At 43.8% G+C, this 17,893-nt stretch overlaps 1 long non-coding RNA gene across 1 annotated transcript; it reads right to left on the bottom strand.

Annotated features, from left to right (window-relative positions):
* Nucleotides 1-16,941: 16,941 nt before the first annotated feature.
* LOC309337714 lies at nucleotides 16,942-17,865 on the bottom strand. The gene is made up of 3 exons (XR_014154518.1): nucleotides 17,794-17,865; nucleotides 17,596-17,660; nucleotides 16,942-17,018 (listed from the first exon to the last, which is right to left on the bottom strand). It is a non-coding gene; the product is annotated as an uncharacterized lncRNA (long non-coding RNA).
* Between the last annotated feature and the right edge of the window lie 28 nt (nucleotides 17,866-17,893).

Raw genomic sequence — 17,893 nt, 5'->3', positions numbered from 1 at the left:
TGATGCTCAGCACTTATAAAAAGCTAGAATCTTCAAGATTTCCTTGTTAATGGATGTTTTATGTTCTCCTCTCTTATTTTTGAAATGTGTTAATGCTTTACTTATGCAAGCTACAGGATGCGCCCTACCACAGGGATGTTTTGGTGAATACAGCACTCATCACTGCAAAGTATTTTGGAGAGTTTGCTGCAAAGTTGCCATTCCAATTCATTAGAGCCAAGGAACATAATTACCATTGGAACACCATAAAACTTTCACTTCTTGACATTGAGAAGACAGCTTTTAATGGATGACCGGGGCCTCTCAGCTTATCAAGTAAAAGTGGTTCTGCGATTTTTATTTATTGCTTATAATTCAATGGAAGCCAGAGTGGGCAGAGGGCATAAAAGGGAAAGAACAACTAGTTAGGATGGGGTAAAACAGGAAGCTCAGGGTGGCAGGATTTGTTGTTTTTAGTACTCTCCCTTCCTCATTTTCCCAGTCTTAAATTCAATGGTCTGCAATTTGCAGCATTGTTCTATTTTAAAAATTGTAAACCTGTTTTCCCCACCTTCCTAGTCTTCCATGATACCGCTAGATTATGTCACTTAAGAATTCTAATGCGTATCAGTTTTGTTTCATTGTGCAACTTGGAGTAATTGGTCTGGGTGGAGTTTCGCTTGTCCATCACAGTGGACATGAAAAAAAGCCACAAACCTGTTGCAGGACTTCAAAGCACATTGCATGTGACATCATTCTGATGCCATGGAAACAGAAAGGTAGGCGGCACTACCCACCTGTCAAATGTGACTTGCAAGGCTGATCCTGATAAGGATCTGGCCCACTGAGCCAAAAAAAGTTGCCTGTCCCTTATCTACGTTAACCATGTGTTAACATTGTGATGCTCACCTGGGCCCCAATGAAATAGGTGTGTGCAGGGGTGCCAACTCATGGGGGTTAAGCTCTTTTGGGGGGGCCGTGACCCTGCAATGTCCCAAAAAATCAGAGCTGGAGGAAGCTTAGTGGAGAGCTGAGTGTGGTGTGGCTTCAGTGGTCAGCTCCTTCTCCTCCTCCTCCTGTCAAGGAGGGGAAAGAGGGTCAAAGCAGTCCTCTGCCAGTGGTGGTGGCAGGAGGAGGAGGAGCCACTGGCCAATGAAGCCGTGCGGCCACTGCATTTGGCTCTGCCCCCGACTCCTCCCAACAACCTGATGTTGCATGTGTGTGATGTCACAGGTGACTTCACGCATGCGTGGCGTCAGATCCCCCAATCACCCTCGCAAGCTGGTGCCTCTGAGTGTGTGTCTTTCTTTTTTTGTTGATGGGGAGTGGGTGGATAGTGCCATTATATAGTTTAGTCACTAGATGGCACTGGACTTGGTTGCATCTGAGTGGAACCAGGAGTTTCTTGTGTCTGTTCTATTCTTGTTTCAGCAAGACTGTAAAAGTTCTTAGGCAGGAAACTGTCATCTACCGAGTCAGACCACTGATTTGTTTAGCTCTGAGTAGCCGCAGTTCTCCAGGGTTTCAGACAGACATCTCTCCCAACCCTAACTGAAGATGCCATGGACTGAAGCTGGGATTTCTGCATGCAAGGCAAATACTGTGCCACCAATGTGCCCACAGAACCCTTATTTTCTCTTCACACCTTTATGAACAGCAGAGCTTAGATGAAATGCTGTGAGCTTCAGAGTTAGACTGTGTGCCCAACAGGACTCCCTCAAAGAGCACCTGAGCACAGAGGGACTCCTCAGACCTGTCAGCTCTGTCATAAAATCCCCATGTGGTTGAAACCTGCAAAGCTCAGAGAAGATGTTAGCAGCTGAATTTAACAGATGTCTAAACAGCCCAGTTTGCAGGCAACATTCCCTTGACTTTCCTGCTTCACTTTATTCTCCTCAGAATAATATCTATTAGTTTGTCAACCCTGCTGGCTGCCACACAATTAAAATGCCACTTGTCATTTTCCGAGTGTCTTTTTTTTATTAAAAAAAATTCCTCTCAGGACTGAAAGGATTGCAACTTAATTGCTTGGCCTAAATTCCCTTGAAATCATCAAGCTTTCACTTTCTATCTCTTCAGAGCCACTGAAGGTGGCCGTTTTGCAAAAATATATTCGTTTCATATTTCAAGTGCGTGCTCAAGAGCTTGCTTCTTTATCCTCTCTAGTGTATGGTGGTTTCTATTGTTTCTCATTTATTTATTTCATAATGCATAGACCTGAAATACTATTTGGCAGAGTTGGCTGTCTGCCCCGGGCAGCTGCTTTTGAGTTTCACGCAAGGGCAACAAATGGTTAGTCTACATGTAATGTTTTTCACTGCCAGGAAGAGGGAGAGGCATTTGTGGGTTTCTCCCAGATAAAACCCATTTATCTGGGAGTAATGGGCGGCTGTCATTGAGTAAGCTGGATCATTTTCAAGGGAGCCTTGTCTACCCCCTTCCAGCAACTCCTGCAGCCAAGCTGGTGCCAGTCATATTGCTCCCTTTCCTTGGGACCGCATCAGTGAGTCTGAGAGGGGGGTCTTGTCATTGGGCAGCCCAGGAACCCCATACACAATGCCCAGGCTTGTGCCCTGGGGAGATCACTTTAGTGTTGCTAACCCAGCAGTTTGACTTCTTCCCCCAGAGGTGCACTCCATTGTCTCTTGAGACAGATGGATGCCATCAACATGCCATTGGACCTACGTAATTGCATCTAAGTGGAGTTGGGAGTTTCCTGCACCAATTCTAGTCTTGTTTAAGAGAGGCAATACGAGTAAGAGCTCTTGGAACATAGGAAGCTGTCATATACCAATTCAGACCATTGGTTCATCTCACTCAGTATTGTCAACATGGCCAGCAGTGGTTCTCTAGGGTATCAGTCAGGGCATCTTTCTCAGCCCTGGGGGAGCATTCTGCCCCTGAGCTACAGCTCTTCCCCTTCTTACTTAGCTTCCTGACTGGCATGTCCTCCAAGCTTTCCATGAAAATTCCCACCCAGAGATAATAATTTTTGCATATTACCTGTACATTACTGTCTTGATATAACAGATCTGGGGAACTTGTGGCATGTTGACGAATGCCAGTTCCTATGAGACCCAGCCATCATGTCCCATGACCAGGGCTGATAGGAGAATGAATCCATCAACATCAGGAGAAGCACAGGTTCTCCAATTTCAGACACATTTGCACTATTTATAAGCAATGCTGTTTGCAAAACTGTATACTGATAAATCCGTTCCCAAGTACAACTGGTACACATGAAACATCTCTCTGATTCCCTGCCTTTCTTTCTCTTATGCTGGTTTTGAGCCATGAAAGCAGATGCAACAAGGCAGCACGGCATTCCTTCTGCCTGATAACAGAGCACAAGAGCTCTCTTCCTTATAAAGTGTTGTCGTCTTAGGCAGCCTCCTGCATCACTCTGTCGCAAACCCAGATGAGCGTTTGACCATTAATAACTTGATAACCAAGCCAGCCTTGCCTTTCCACTGTAGCTCAGAAAAAATGGCAGGACCCAAGTAAGGCAACATTTATTTATTGGGTGCAACCGTGAACCAAGCGACGAACATCTTACAGTGTTCTTTGCTTGAGGAATTTCCCCCGACACAGATTTAAATCTTACTAATTTTATTAGATACAAGCGAAAGAAATGGCACCGAGCTTGTTTAAAGGGCTTTGGGCCAGACACTCCACACTCCATTACGCTGCACAGCTCGGTGGAATTCATCTGAGCTATGCCAGTGTAAAATTGATCCAACGGAGAGGAAAATCAGGCCTGTTAACAACCATTCCTCATTAAGAATTTCTCTTTCCTGGGTTGAACAGTAGGGGAGAATCTTGGCTTGTGCAAACGGGTCTCTTTCTGCTGTGGTGAGGTTTCACAGGAAAATGAAATAGGAAGGGACTGAGGTAATTTTTTTTGCCAAGGAACAAGAATGGGGCCTCCACTCCCCTTTCCCCTCAACCATTAAACAGAACTAACTTGCCTCAAGCCAAGAATGTCCCCAACTCCATGACCTTCCAACTTGTATGTCTAAATACCCTTGTATTTCTGAATTAATGTGTCCTGATCTGCCTGAATAGTTTCCTAGTCTTTCCTGTATGGTTGGCAGGTTGCAAACTAAATGAAAAAATAATGTGCATTTATCTTTAAAAGGAATCGATGGCACAAGTGATGAGATAGCTACGGCTGCTGGGTTTGTACCTTCTAACTGAAGTCCTCGTTCTGCAGTCAAATTGGCCCTGGTGAGTCACACTGATGCCATGCATGGTCCCCCCACCCCCACCCTCAACTGGTCTCTGGATGTGTCATTCAAGGAAAGGCATTGAAAGACATTTTCTAAAAGGCCACAGAATTTCCTGCACAGGAAAGGAAGTGAAGGAGATGGATGGATGGATGGATAGTAGAAAGATAGAAGATGATGATGATAGATAGATAGATAGATACATAGATAGATAGATACATAGATAGATAGATAGATAGATAGATACAAGATAGATAGATAGATAGATAGATAGATAGATACATGATAGATAGATAGATAGATAGATAGATAGATAGATAGATGATAGATAGATAGAAAGATAGATAGATAGATGATAGATAGATAGATAGATAGATAGATAGATAGATAGATAGATAGATAATAGGTAGATGATAGATAGATGATAGATAGATGATAGATTAGATAGATTATAGATATAGATAGATAGATAGATAGATAGATAGATAGATAGATAGATATAGATAGATACCAAATCTTGAGGGGCCACACCTTGTTGGGCCTCTCCACAGTGGAGGCATTTCATAGGTGGGCCTTAAACTTGATTGAAATGGATCCTGATTGTACCAATTTGTACCATGCAGAGAAACTATCTGCTTATTTTTTGTTACTCCATTTTTAATTTTCCAGCTTGTGCTAAAGGCAGACAGTGCTTCTTCCACTCCCATTATGCATTTCCCTTCCTGCACCATATTTAGCATAAAACCTACCCTGTTCTTAAGTGAAAGTGTGCGCAAGCACATACACACACACACACACACAGAGAGAGAGAGAGAGAGAGTACCCAGTTCTGTGTCATTAATTAAAAGTAGTGTGATGTTGATGGAAACAGTTCTGATTTGTCTAGAACCATAGAACCACAGAACAGTTGGATTGGAAGGGACCCCAAGGGTCATCCAGCCCAACCCTCTGCAATATTTATGATTTTTCTTAATGAAGAAGCCACAGGAGCCAGCTTTTAATACACTCCTTAGAAACTTCCACAATCAAGCAGTATATAAGCAGCTGCGGTAAATAAAAAATAAGTAAATTAGTCTCAATGTGCACAAACTATGCACATTTAAAGCAACAGATGTGGCCAGTTGCCACAGCACACACTTGCTCAGTCTCAGGGGATGTGAAGGAAGCCCTGGAGAAAGACTGGCCTTCCATCAGACGTGTCTGAACAGACCTTTCCACTTGGGTCAACAATATTCAGATGCAGGAAAAGGAACATAAAACAGACCCAGATAGGCTATATCAGGGAAGTCCTGGTCGATCGTGTGATCCTGATTGATGGCTCCCCCCCAAAAAATATCACCAACCTTGGGGGTCTCCCAACCCCCAAAAAGTTCAACAACTTTGGTCAATACAATGGGTAGATCACTGCCAGCTTTTTTTTAAGTGGGAGTAGATTGCAGTCTCTTTGAAGTTGGACATCCCTGGGCTATATAATGCCATCATCCACCATCATTTTATTATTCAGGCTGAGCAACAGGAAAGAAATGTTACTGAAACCTTCACTTTCTACCTTATGTCAGTTCCCCTTCAATGTAGGCTGCCTCCCTTGCTAGTTAGCGCTCTCTCTGTGTTATATAGTCTGCCAGTTTCCCCACAGGGATAAGCAGGAAGAAAATCAAACTGAGACTGAAGCCTTCTAGTGAGTGGGAGAGACACTAATCCCACTGCTACCCGATTCCTCCTGGATTCTGCCAGCGCTGAATTTCCATGTTGCCCACTGTTTCTGTACTCTGCAAGTGGGTGGTACGTTTTCGCAAGGCCCGTAGAGTAGTTAGTTCCAGTTATTAATCATGACTGTGGATTTCCACAACAACAACACTCAAATGCCCCTTAAAGATGAGCTTTTAGTAAACTCATTAAATCATCAGTGATAGCAAAAAAATTCCATATTTGGTGGTGCATTGGGAAGGATAAATAATGCATCTATTTCTCGACAGGCAAGGACCCATCAGCTACTTGTGTGCAAGCTTGCTGCCAAATATATACAGAACATTTCAAAGGAGACTGGGTCATGTCATGTAACGGTTCCCACCAGTGTGATTTCACTAGGAAAATCGGTGCCGGAACTCATCATGAACTCGCTCTCTTAGAATGGCCATGGTGGCCACCTGAGAGGTGCCGGAGCTGAGTTCTGGTGAGTTCCAGCTGAAAGAAAGCCCTGCTTCCCACATATGGGGAAGTGTTGGGGTTACAGAGTGCTGACTTAACATATTCAGAATCTATGGCTTCCACAATGCCATAGAATCATAGAACTAGAGTTGGAAGGGACCAAAGGAGTTATCTAATCCAGCTCCTTGCAATTCAGCAATCTCAACTAAAGCAAGACAGATGGACATCCAACCTCTGCTTAATAACCTCCAGTGGAGGAGAGTCCACCACCTTCTGAGGGTCCATTCCACTGTCAAACAGCTCTCATCCTCAGAAAGTTTTTTTTGAATGTTTCATCAGAGTCACCTTTCTTGTCATTTGAATTCATTGGTTCAGGTTCCACCCTCTGGACAGCAGGGGGGGGGGGAAGCTTGCTCCATCTTCCACGTGACATCCCTTCAGATATTTGAAGATGGCTGCCATATCACTGCCTGTCTCCTCTTCTCCAGGCTATAAACATATCCAATTCCTTCAACCATTCCTCATAAGGCTTAGTTTCCTTCTCCTCTTCCCTTGCCGTGGAGCAATTTTGGGACATTACGTATCTTCCCATTGACAGGGTATGTGGTTGTTTTAAAACCAAGACATTCTCCTATTGGGGGTGGGGGCGCTTCATCCCAAAGACTGGTGTGGAACATGGTTGATGGAACAACATGCATAGTAACATCTTCATTTCCTTATTCAGTTAGGTAGCCGGGTTGGTCTGACGCAGTCGGGGGGAAATTGTCCAGTAGCACCTTAGAGACCAACTAAGTTTGTTCTGGGTATAAGCTTTCGTGTGCATGAAAAGTTCTTCAGATACACTGAAGCAAAAGTCACCAGACCCTTATATATAGTGAGAGGGTGGGGAGGGGTGTTTCTCAGAAGGGTGGTGGGAATGGGTGATTGATTGCCCCCGGAAACTACAACTAATCCAGAATGCGGCAGCTAGACTGGTGACGGGGAGCGGCCGCTGAGACCATATAACACTGGTCTTGAAAGACCTACACTGGCTCCCAGTACATTTCCAAGCACAATTCAAAGTGTTGGTGCTGACCTTTAAAGCCCTAAATGGCCTCGGTCCAGTATATCTGAAGGAGCGTCTCCACCTCCATCGTTCAGCCCGGACACTGAGGTCCAGCGCCGAGGGCCTTCTGGCGGTTCCCTTGTTGCGAGAAGCCAAGTTACAGGGTACCAGGCAGAGGGCCTTCTTGGTAGTGGCACCCACCCTGCGGAACGCCCACCCATCAGATGTCAAAGAGAAAAATAACTACCAAACTTTTAGAAGACATCTGAAGGCAGCCCTGTTTAGGGAAGCTTTTAATGTTTAATAGGTTATTTTATTTTAGTGTTTTTTTGGAAGCCACCGAGAGTGGCTGAGGAAACCCAGCCAGATTGGCGGGGTATAAATAATAAATTATTATTGTCGTTGTTGTTGTTATGGCTGATAGGTGTGGTAAACCAGTTGATGACTGTTAATGACTGCAATTAGTCCTACAGGAAAAAGCAAGGGATGGTATGCAGATGACCAAAAATAGCTTTAGCATGTATAATGAGACAAGAATCCAATATCTCTATTCAGACCAGGTCTCTCCATAGTTTTCAGTTTAGTAATAAGTTGTAATTCAGCAACTTCTCTTATAAAGACTTGAAAGAGAAGTTGCTGAATAACAAACTTAGTTGGTCTCTGAGGTGCTACTGGACAATTTTTTAATTTTTTTTTTTCATTTCTTTATTGAGATTCCTGCATTGCAGGGGGTGGACTAGATCAGTGTTTCCCAACCTTGTGCCTCCAGCTGTTTTTGAACTACAACTCCCATCATCCCTGACTAGCAAGACCAGTGGCAAGGGATGATGGGAATTGTAGTCCAAAAACAGCTGGAGGCACAAGGTTGGGAAACACTGGACTAGATGATCCCTTTGGGATCCCTCCCAACTCTCCAATTCTAGGATTCTCCATTTACCTACCGAAAGCTTTTCTGTGTTCAGGCTAAAAAGATCGCTGCAATTTGATTCACTCAGGAAGCCTTTAACCGGAAAACAAGGGTCCTGCATGTGTAAAAACAGATGTTGAACAAGTACAGCAATAATTGAATTTATTTTCTTTTTCTTTTCCTTTATTTAGGGCCTCTGGTAAAAAAATATAAAAGTGGAAGCAAATTTGCTTCCTAGTCCTTCATTATCTAGAGCCTGTTGCTGTTGTGCATTGCCATTAATCTAAATGGGATATGGAAGATGGTATCTTGACCTGTATGAGCAGAATAAACATGAGGCTCGCCTGGGGGAGTACTCTTTTTTCCAATCCCCTGTGCTCTCTCCATTATTTTTGGAGATAAAAAAGGAAGCTTGCCATTCTTCTTGACCTTATTTTTGACTGTTTCCTACACAGAAGTCTCCTCAGCAGCCTTGCCTCTGCAATACAGGAATCTTGCCTTCAGCACATCCCATGTCTTGATAATAATAAAGAGTTGGAGTGGTTCAGTTAGGGTTTTAATGCAATTAAAATATGTGAATTGAAACACAGCCATCTCTCGAAATTCCCATTTCTCTGAATCCTGCAATTCAATATAGGAAAATGCACATATTTGGGGGAAGCATGCAGAAATTCATCTCTTAGTGAAAATAACATGCAAAAATACATGAGGAAATTGATTGTAGAAATGTGTGTGTTGGGGAAAATATGCACCAAAATGCATATTTTGCAAGGGGACTTCTAAAAGAAAATCACAAACTGATGTGGAAATGTGATGAACTAAAGATTGGAAAAGTGAAGAATGGAGAGAAATAAAAGTTGACAGATCCGCCCAACTCTAATAACAGCAGACACTTTCACTAGCATGTGTGTGGAGCTAAAGTGACAACGTGCTTGATGTCTGAATTTCTCCATAATTCTCAGTACCAAGACCCATGAATACATCACTTATAATGAATTACATGGTCAGGACTCCTTGACTTTGGCCCGGCAATAATAAATGTCTCCTACATCTATGTCATCTGAGTTTTGCAGCCCAGTGTTTCTGACTCATCCTGTTCAAGAAGTTTGAGAAGCATTTTGAGTGAAGAATGGAAGGCCGTGGATGCAAACTGAAGAATCACTCCCTCAGGCTGGTTGCCACAGCTATACGCAAGGCATTCAACCTCTCGGAAGCAGTGGAAACAGTCGACCCACCTTAAGTGTTCCAGCAGGATTCAGAAAACAACCTCTTCCCTTTGGCAAATTTCCAAAGAAGCACGCCATTTTCAGGCTGTTTTCAGCTGCCTTCTCTCATCTCCCCTGGCAACAGTGATGGGGAAAACAAAATCATCCAGAGACTACTTGGAATACTCTTTGCCTGGAGGGACCATGAAAGGGAGGGGGGTTGTTTCCTGACTTTGAAATTCTTTGAAGGAAGGAAACGAAGGATGCTTCCTCTGCTTGACAATCCAAGAGTTTCAGAGTCGTCCCAAAGCTGGCATGGACTTAGACTCAGGTGTATAATTAAAGTCTTGTTTACTTTTAAAACACACAGTAAGTATCAGGAAGCAAGAGGCGGGGGGTAAGGGTTCTTTCGACTGAACTTTCTCAAGGAAACAATGAAAGACACTGCAGACATGAGACATGCCCTGGGCTGATCCGGAAGGAAGAACAAGCAAGCATCTGGCTCTCTTGTTGTACGTACCTTCCAGTGTCATCAGCTTACCATTTCTTGGCAAGGGCACATACTCGTTTTTGCCTCCTTTCCCCAACTCCCCCCATTCCTATAGCAACACACACATTTAAATTTGCTCATGTGGGCGATTATAAAAAATAAGATTCAAAAGTGACAAGAAAAAGGAGTTTCTTCTGGGTGGATCTCTCTATGGAAAGCAATGGGCTAAAAACTGAGGAAAGTGAGGAACAGTTAGCACAGCTGCTCCGAATACAGGTTTCCATCGCTTGAAGGATGGACTGCTTCTAGCCATATCCATCCCCATCAACTGCCCTTGAAAAAACTGGGACATCCCATTTTTCCCTTGCGAGAGTATGGCAGCCATTTTGGGTGCCTTACTCTGAAGCGATTTTGGACCGAGATCTCTCGTTGAAAAAACTTTGTCGGGGGTCTACAATCTCATGCAGTGCCCCCAAACACAATTTGTGTGTGTGTGTGTGTGTGTGGCATGTCTGAAAAAGCACTTTTTCTGAGACCATGATCTCATGTGGGTCACGTGACTCATGCAGGATTTTGGACCTGGAAGATGGCATCCCAGATTTGGGCCACATCGTGTTGGAGAGTATGCCATATCTAGTCATGACTCTTATACCAGAGGTATCCAAAATGGTGCTCTCAAGATACTCCCAGAATCCCTGACCATTGACCATGCTGACAGGAGCAGATGAGAGCTGTTTTCCAGGAACATCAGGCAGGTGCCATGTTCACTACCTCTGAGAACATGTGTTTGCCACCAGGCTATGACCTCTGCCTGCAATTCTGCATGGTCAAGGACCTTAAGGATGTAACATAAGACGAGCCCAACTAGATCAGACCTATGGCCTATCTAGACCAGATGCCCGTGAGAAGCTCACAAGCTTTGGCCTGTTCCTCACGATTGCTTCCCAGCAACCAATATTCAGAGTCATGCTGCCTCTGCTGCTGGAGGTCTTGTGCGTAGATGTTTGGCCCTCACCATGATTATCCAAGCCGGAATAAACAAATGTTACTTCTTCAGGTCACATTGTAGAGAAATTCTTCATGCAGTTCCAGAGAGGTAGCCATGTTGATTACATGGTCAGACTCTGCAAGTGTTCCTATTTCCCAGGGACAGAACTGGATGTACAGAAGCCGTTCCGGTTTCTGATTTGATCTTAGACAGTCCCGCTTTTCCTTAGGACGTCCCTGTTTTCACTGGAGAAAGCCACTTCCGAGCTTGGGAGGAGGTGGGATTGCGGGCTTCATGCCCACCCCACGTGCGCGGGGGCTGTTTCCAACCCCCGCGAGATTCAGGGGAGTCCTCGGCCACGTCATTCTCCCCGCCAGCCAATCGGCTGGCTGGGGTAGGGGGCGTGGTTCATCCTATTTAGAGCTGGCGCGGCCGAGGCTCCCCCTCTTTGCATCCGCGCCAGCTCGAGTGGCGGTTAGGCATTGGCAAGGGAGGGTTAAGTGTACGTGAGGGGGGAGGGAAGTGCCATCGCCTCCCCCCACAGAAAAAGGGTAGTCCTATAAAGGACTCCGGGGGGCGTGGCCCTGTCCGAAGCCTATGGAGGTGAGGGCCCAAGGCATGCCCCCAAGCAGTGACTCCGGGGGAGTTCCTAGTTGACATGCCTCAGCAGGACTCCCTCTACTGGTGGTTAACCCTTGCTGGTCTTCATGCAATCGGGCTGAAGCCAGCTAGTTGATAGGGGCTAATGCCTAAGCCAATACCGCTCATTCCTGTAATCAATAAAGTTGTGGCCTATTTTGCCCATTAACCTTCATTCTTGGTGTCCTGTGTCTTTATTTCTTCCTGGGAGGAGGCGGGAACTCGCCACGCAAATGTTGGAGGGTATGTACGGTACATAGTTAAACTATGGAACTCACCATAGCTGTCAACATTTCCCTTTTTTAAAAGGAAATTCCCTTATTCTGAATAGGATTCCTCACAAGAAAAGTTGACAGCTATAGAACTCACCCCCAGAAGGATGCAGTGATAGCTACCAACTTGGATGTCTTTAGAAGAGAATTGGACTAATTTGTGGAGGACAAGGCTGTCAACAGCTTCTAATCACAATGGCTGTGTTCTACGTCCACTGTCAGAGGCATCGTGCCTCTGAAGACTAATTTCTGGGAATCGCAAGTGCTGTTGTGCTCAGGTCCAGAATGCAGGCTTCCCCCAGACATCTGGTCAGTCACTGCGAGGACAGAATGATTAACTGGATAGATCACTGGTCGGATCCAAGAAGCTCATCCTATGTTTCCATGAAGTCCTGTGTCATGGTAAATAAATGTGTTCATCTTTCAGGTGACACAAGACTCTTGGTTGCTTTTGCTTCTTTATGCCTACTTCTTATTCCTTTATTATTATTTTGAAGGTCCAAAGTGCACAGTACTGGCTACGATGAGATAATGTCTCATAGAAAATATTACCGCATCCGTTGCTGTTAGACAAATAGTGGTTGATATTCTACTAATAAGGCTTACTAACAATTGGGAAGTGTGTGTTAGGGACCAGTGCTGAAATGCATCTGACAGTCCACTGGATGTGCATCACCGGATGTCCACAGATGTCCTTCGTGCCCCCAGGAGAATCCTAATAGCCCTATCAATATGGGACAAATGGACTCTGAAGTCGCCTGCCGTGTGTTCCCACACTTAATAAGCTGTGAAACCTACTTTCGCAATGCCAAAAGGAATTAATGGATCTGCCATGACAACCTCTCGAAGCTTTTAAGAAGGCAAGCCCTTTTTCTTTTTTTAACTAGTGGAATGTAGAGAAAGATAGAACCAGTCAGAGGAGAGATGTGTCTGAATAACTGAGATTGCAGTGATTGAGGGCCGGGGATTGCACAGTTGGCTTACCTTCCTGGCACGGAATGGAACAGTTATCAAATTCCGAAAGGATTAGACCCTTTGGCTAAACAAGCAAGTGGGATATTCCAAAGGGGTGAGGATGCAATTTCCCCATTACTTTGTTTAGAAAGAAAGAAGAAAAAGAACAATACATCAGTACAGAGGTGCATCTGGTGTCTTCATTATACAGTTTTTAGTGAATGCTGAAGACACACCTTTTTATTCTGACTTTTAACACTTGAGGTTAAAACGTGATGTTTCTAAGACCCACCTGCCTCCTTTTTGTGGTTGTGAGTTGCTTTGAATTGTTTTTAATATTCTTTTTAATGCTGTATCCCACCCTGAGACCATACAGTGAAAGACTGGTAATTAATTAATTAATTAATTAATTAATTGCTGAGTAATAGATCTACAGATTATGATCTGTACAAATGAAGCTATTCAACAAACTAAAGCAATTTGCACCAATCATTGATAAAAGATATCCACCAATTGTTTAATTATATATATTTTCGTATCCCACCTTTTCCTCCAAGGAGCTCAAAGGTGGCCTACATGGTTCTCCCTCTCCTTATTCAATCTCCACAACAACCCTGTGAGGTAGGTTAAGCTGAGAGATAGTGAATAGCCCAAGGTCACCCCATGACCTTCATGACCGGGTGCAGATTTGAATCCTGGTTGCCTAGGTTCTAATCCAACATTCAGTGGCATCTTTGCACATTAACTTGAGACATTCCCAGAGTCCTTTGGAGAGTCCTTACTCTTCTTGGCTCAGTTGTAAATGGATTAGACTAGTTTCACCAGCTTAGCCATAGGGATTCAGTCCACCATAATCAATAGCTGCCATTACCTTGTCTGAGATATAGCATAGGGCAAGTCTGGGATTGCTCTAGAAACAGTGTACATCTAGGATAAGCCAAATATCTAGAAATGACAGCTGCATTCAGTTTTGCCCCTAGAACTGGACACCAATTGGCCAACAGAAAAACTGTATATCAGGTCCTCCCTTAAAGAGGGCATGTATTGCGGTGAGACCTGGACCACCGACACCCTATATATATATATTTTTAAAAGATATTTATTTTGATTTTATATGATAAAACAGGTATCACAATCAAACAAAACAAACAAAAAAGAAATACAATAAGAAACAACATAATCCAGCAGAACTAAAAAACACAGTAAAGAACATATGACAAAGTAATAAGAAAATACAGAAAATAAAGTAAATTAGTTTTTTGATTCTTATCTTTATAACCCTCTTTCCTGACTTCCTCACGTCTCCCTTTCCTGTGTTCCCCTTTACACAATCAGATTCAGCAGATCCTTACCCTCTTTCAAATCTTAATCAATATTATACATTTCAACCTATTATGTCTTCGATTTTCCCTTTCTTTTTAAATCCATTTTTACATGTTCTTTATAACTTAATCCCTTATATCATTTTGTTTAATTTCGACATAATATTACTCTGGCCTTTACACCCTTTTCTTTTAAAACATTTTTGCATTTTTCTTTTTACCATGTCACTAATGCCATATTATCTTTATATCCAACATCATTTTAACATTCAAACATTTTACAATGTTTTTGTAGGTATTCTTTGAACTTCTTCCAGTCCTCTTCCACCGACTCTTCTCCCAGGTCTCGGATTCTGCCAGTCATTTCTGCCAATTCCATATAGTCTATCACTTGCATCTGCCATTCTTCCAGGGTGGGCAAATCTTGTGTCTTCCAATACTTTGCGATGAGTATTCTTGCTGCGGTTGTTGCATACATAAAGAATATTCTATCTTTCTTTGGCACCAATTGGCCGACAATGCCCAGAAGGAAGGCCTCTGGTTTCTTCGGAACAGTATATTTAAATACCTTCTTTAGTTCATTATAGATCATTTCCCAGAAGGCCTTAACCTTTGGGCATGTCCACCAAAGGTGAAAGAATGTTCCCTCAGTTTCTTTCACCGACACCCTATATTGTGGGTGGGAACATTTGGTAAGCCACAACACCCGATTAGTAGGTTCCTCGAAGCTGGGTACAATCTGGCCAATGGGATGCAGTCCAAACGGTTCAATGCACGTGACCCAGAGCTTCCTCTTTCAGCATGTGCATTCAGAACACCCACCCACCTCTCCCTAATTTTAGGGCATTGTGCGCTTGACCTTGCTATGCCGTCGTGTGTCGTTGGGACAGGGGCACGGCAGGAATTTTCCCCACTTGGCTGATTGCCTGTTGCCATTTGGGTTTCACCTGCCACGTAGCAAATCATCGCAACTTGTAAGGTTGCGGATAGGCTCTGGTTCAGGTGATAGGGATGGGAGAACACTTTTGCCATCCCTATGTGAAGGGTATTCCGTTAAAAGAATCCAGGGACTCAATGGTTTGGTCAACCCCTGAGAGGGGGTTGTGCCCATGCCTGAGTTCAGGGGGACATTTGGGTGGAGGAGTTAGCTCGTTCCCGGCTTTCCGCTTATCCAGGTGTTCACCCTCGGCTGACCTATGCTGGTGCCCTGGGTCAGTGCTACCTGCATGGCAGGGAGCTAGTCAAACCAGAGCCTATGCAACCAGTCACTTTCTGTAATCAATAAAGTTGTGACCTAAATCCTGCCAAAAACCAAACCAAAAATTTGAGTCAAGTGTGAATTTATTTGGGGGGGAGGTTTCTGGGTCTGAACACACAATTAATTTTGGCAATTTAGCACAGAGATTCCTATCTCTCATACAGGGAAACATTAATTCAGAGCTGCAGATGCACATAGCTGAATTGGGGCCTTTTGCTTGTTGCAGTCAGTAGTCCAAACTACTAATCTATGATGCTTCCACTCCACAAAGGTTGGTATTGCCTTTCTCAATTATCAACATGTTTGAAACGTTTCTATGATGCTTGCCAGAGGAGTGGGAAGTTGAAGGCAACTTTGGCAAGAGTTTGTTTCCTATGGAGGAAAGCACTGTGGAGATGTTTGTTGTCTTTATAATAATCTGTCTATCTCTGCACATGGACAGAATGAGAGCAGAAACGTCAAGAGTCCAATAGCAAACACAGCTGGCTCTGAAACAATTCAGGTTCCTTCAAATCCAATGGGCTTTTTGGAGTCTAGCAGGAAGTCTAGGTGTGCTGAAACAAGCACACGGGTGTTTTCCTCTTTATAGGCAAAAAGTGGAGAGAGGAGTCAACATTAAATAAGGGGAAATGGATCTTGTTGCACCCCGGCCCACCAGCTCTTAAGAATTTGTAGGTGTGGTGCATTTAGGTAATTTTAGACAGTGGTCTTCATGGTCTCATTGTGTGTAGTTCTTCACTCACTTCAAGATGTAACAAGCCAGCCATGCAGCACTGGGGGGCGGGGAATGACTCCTGCTCAATCTGTTGAGTGTGGCCCTGGCCGTTCACCCAAAAGCCCTGCCCCAATGGCACTGCTGTTGTAATCCTCACCTCCAGATGATGGACCACAGCTCCCATCATACCCAGCATAGCCAATGGTCAGGAGCAGAAGTTCAGAAACAGCTACAGGACAGGATGGTGGCAACACCTGGTCTATAGCAAAGCCTAAAAGAAAACCCATTTCTACCATTTACGTAACACAGCAGCATGGCTCCCAAGACCACTGTATGCCATAAAGGATTTTTATGTCAACATCACATAATAATGCTTAGTTTTTCAAACTGAAGCTCAATTTTGTGAAGGTTTTTTAAAAAAACCAAAACCAAACTAGAAGTCCCATCCTCCTATCTACTAAGAAGTAAGTCCCACTATTTCAGTGGGGCTTAGCTAGTCTAAATTAGTTGACCTTACTTAAATATTGTTGAAATTAATGGAACAGGTCAGTCACAACTTAGGCTGAAGCAAAAGGGAACGGGAACAGTTCCCTCTCCTCAGGAAAGAACGCCTCCCTTTCAGAATTCCCTCCCTGCAGACTGACTTATTTATTTATTAGATCTGTATACCACCCGTCTGCAAACCACCAGATAAAAGCACAAATAAATAGTAACAGAAACAACGAAACAATAACCCAGGGCAGAAAGCGTTCATACCTTCAGCATGTTTTGCCCTCACTCTCAATGAGCTTTGCCTCGTCATAAAGCCAAATCTGATGCCATAGCAACCTTATACTATTCATGGGATCCCTGACAGGCTGGGAATACTATCTGTAGAAGGAAGATACAGTTTTTTAAACAAACAAACAAAACACAACGGTGTCAAAGCAAGTACTGAGGGTTAGTGAACAGCATCTTAAAGTTAAGCAGTCAAGGGAAGGAATTGAACACCTGACCAGGGCCAGCCCTGTCATTAGATGATGTGAGGCAGCTGCTTCAAGGCGGCAAATGCTGGGGGTCAAGAAGCAGCAATGAGGTACTGAAGGATAGAGCCATGTGTGCTGCGCAGTCTGTTTCCATTTTCCTATACCAGCTACTGTTCACAGCTCACTGCCCTATTGCCAAAACTGAAGTGAGAATTAGCTGACTGTCCAATTGGCTTCTGTACATTTACTGGGAGTGGCAGGGGGTATCTTGACCAAAATGCCTTAGGTTGGCCCTGCTCCTGGAAAGGTAAAAGGTAAAGGACCCCTGGACGGTTAAGTCCAGTCAAAGGCGACGATGGGGTGTGGCGCTCATCAGTCGTGCTGGCCACATGACCTGGAAAGCTGTCTGTGGACAAACTCCTAAAAATAAGCCCTCCCTTTAGCACACACACCAACTGCAAACTTTATATTGTTCCACTGACCTGGGTATCACTGGTTTTCTATGGGCATGGTCTAAAAAGCGAAATTGGCCACCTTTATGTTTTTCCTGAGAAAAGAAAGAGAGTTACATTTAAGTCTGTCTGGAAAACCACAGTGAAAAAGATGCTTGCATAAATAAAGATTTTTATTATTATCTTCTGCTTTATTTTATTTTTTACAAAAATCACGTCAGAGCATACTTAGTCCAGCACAGTGAAGTGACCACACTGGGCTGCCAAATTAGTTTATCAACATCCTGGGAGTGATTTGGGTGTTATTTATTCCTGCTATGAAGTCAAA

This window comes from Podarcis erhardii (genome assembly GCF_964252035.2).
Source record: "Podarcis erhardii genome assembly, chromosome: 1".
In the NCBI taxonomy this organism is placed as follows: Eukaryota; Metazoa; Chordata; class Lepidosauria; order Squamata; family Lacertidae; genus Podarcis; species Podarcis erhardii.
This window is presented reverse-complemented; position numbering and strand designations above follow the sequence as displayed.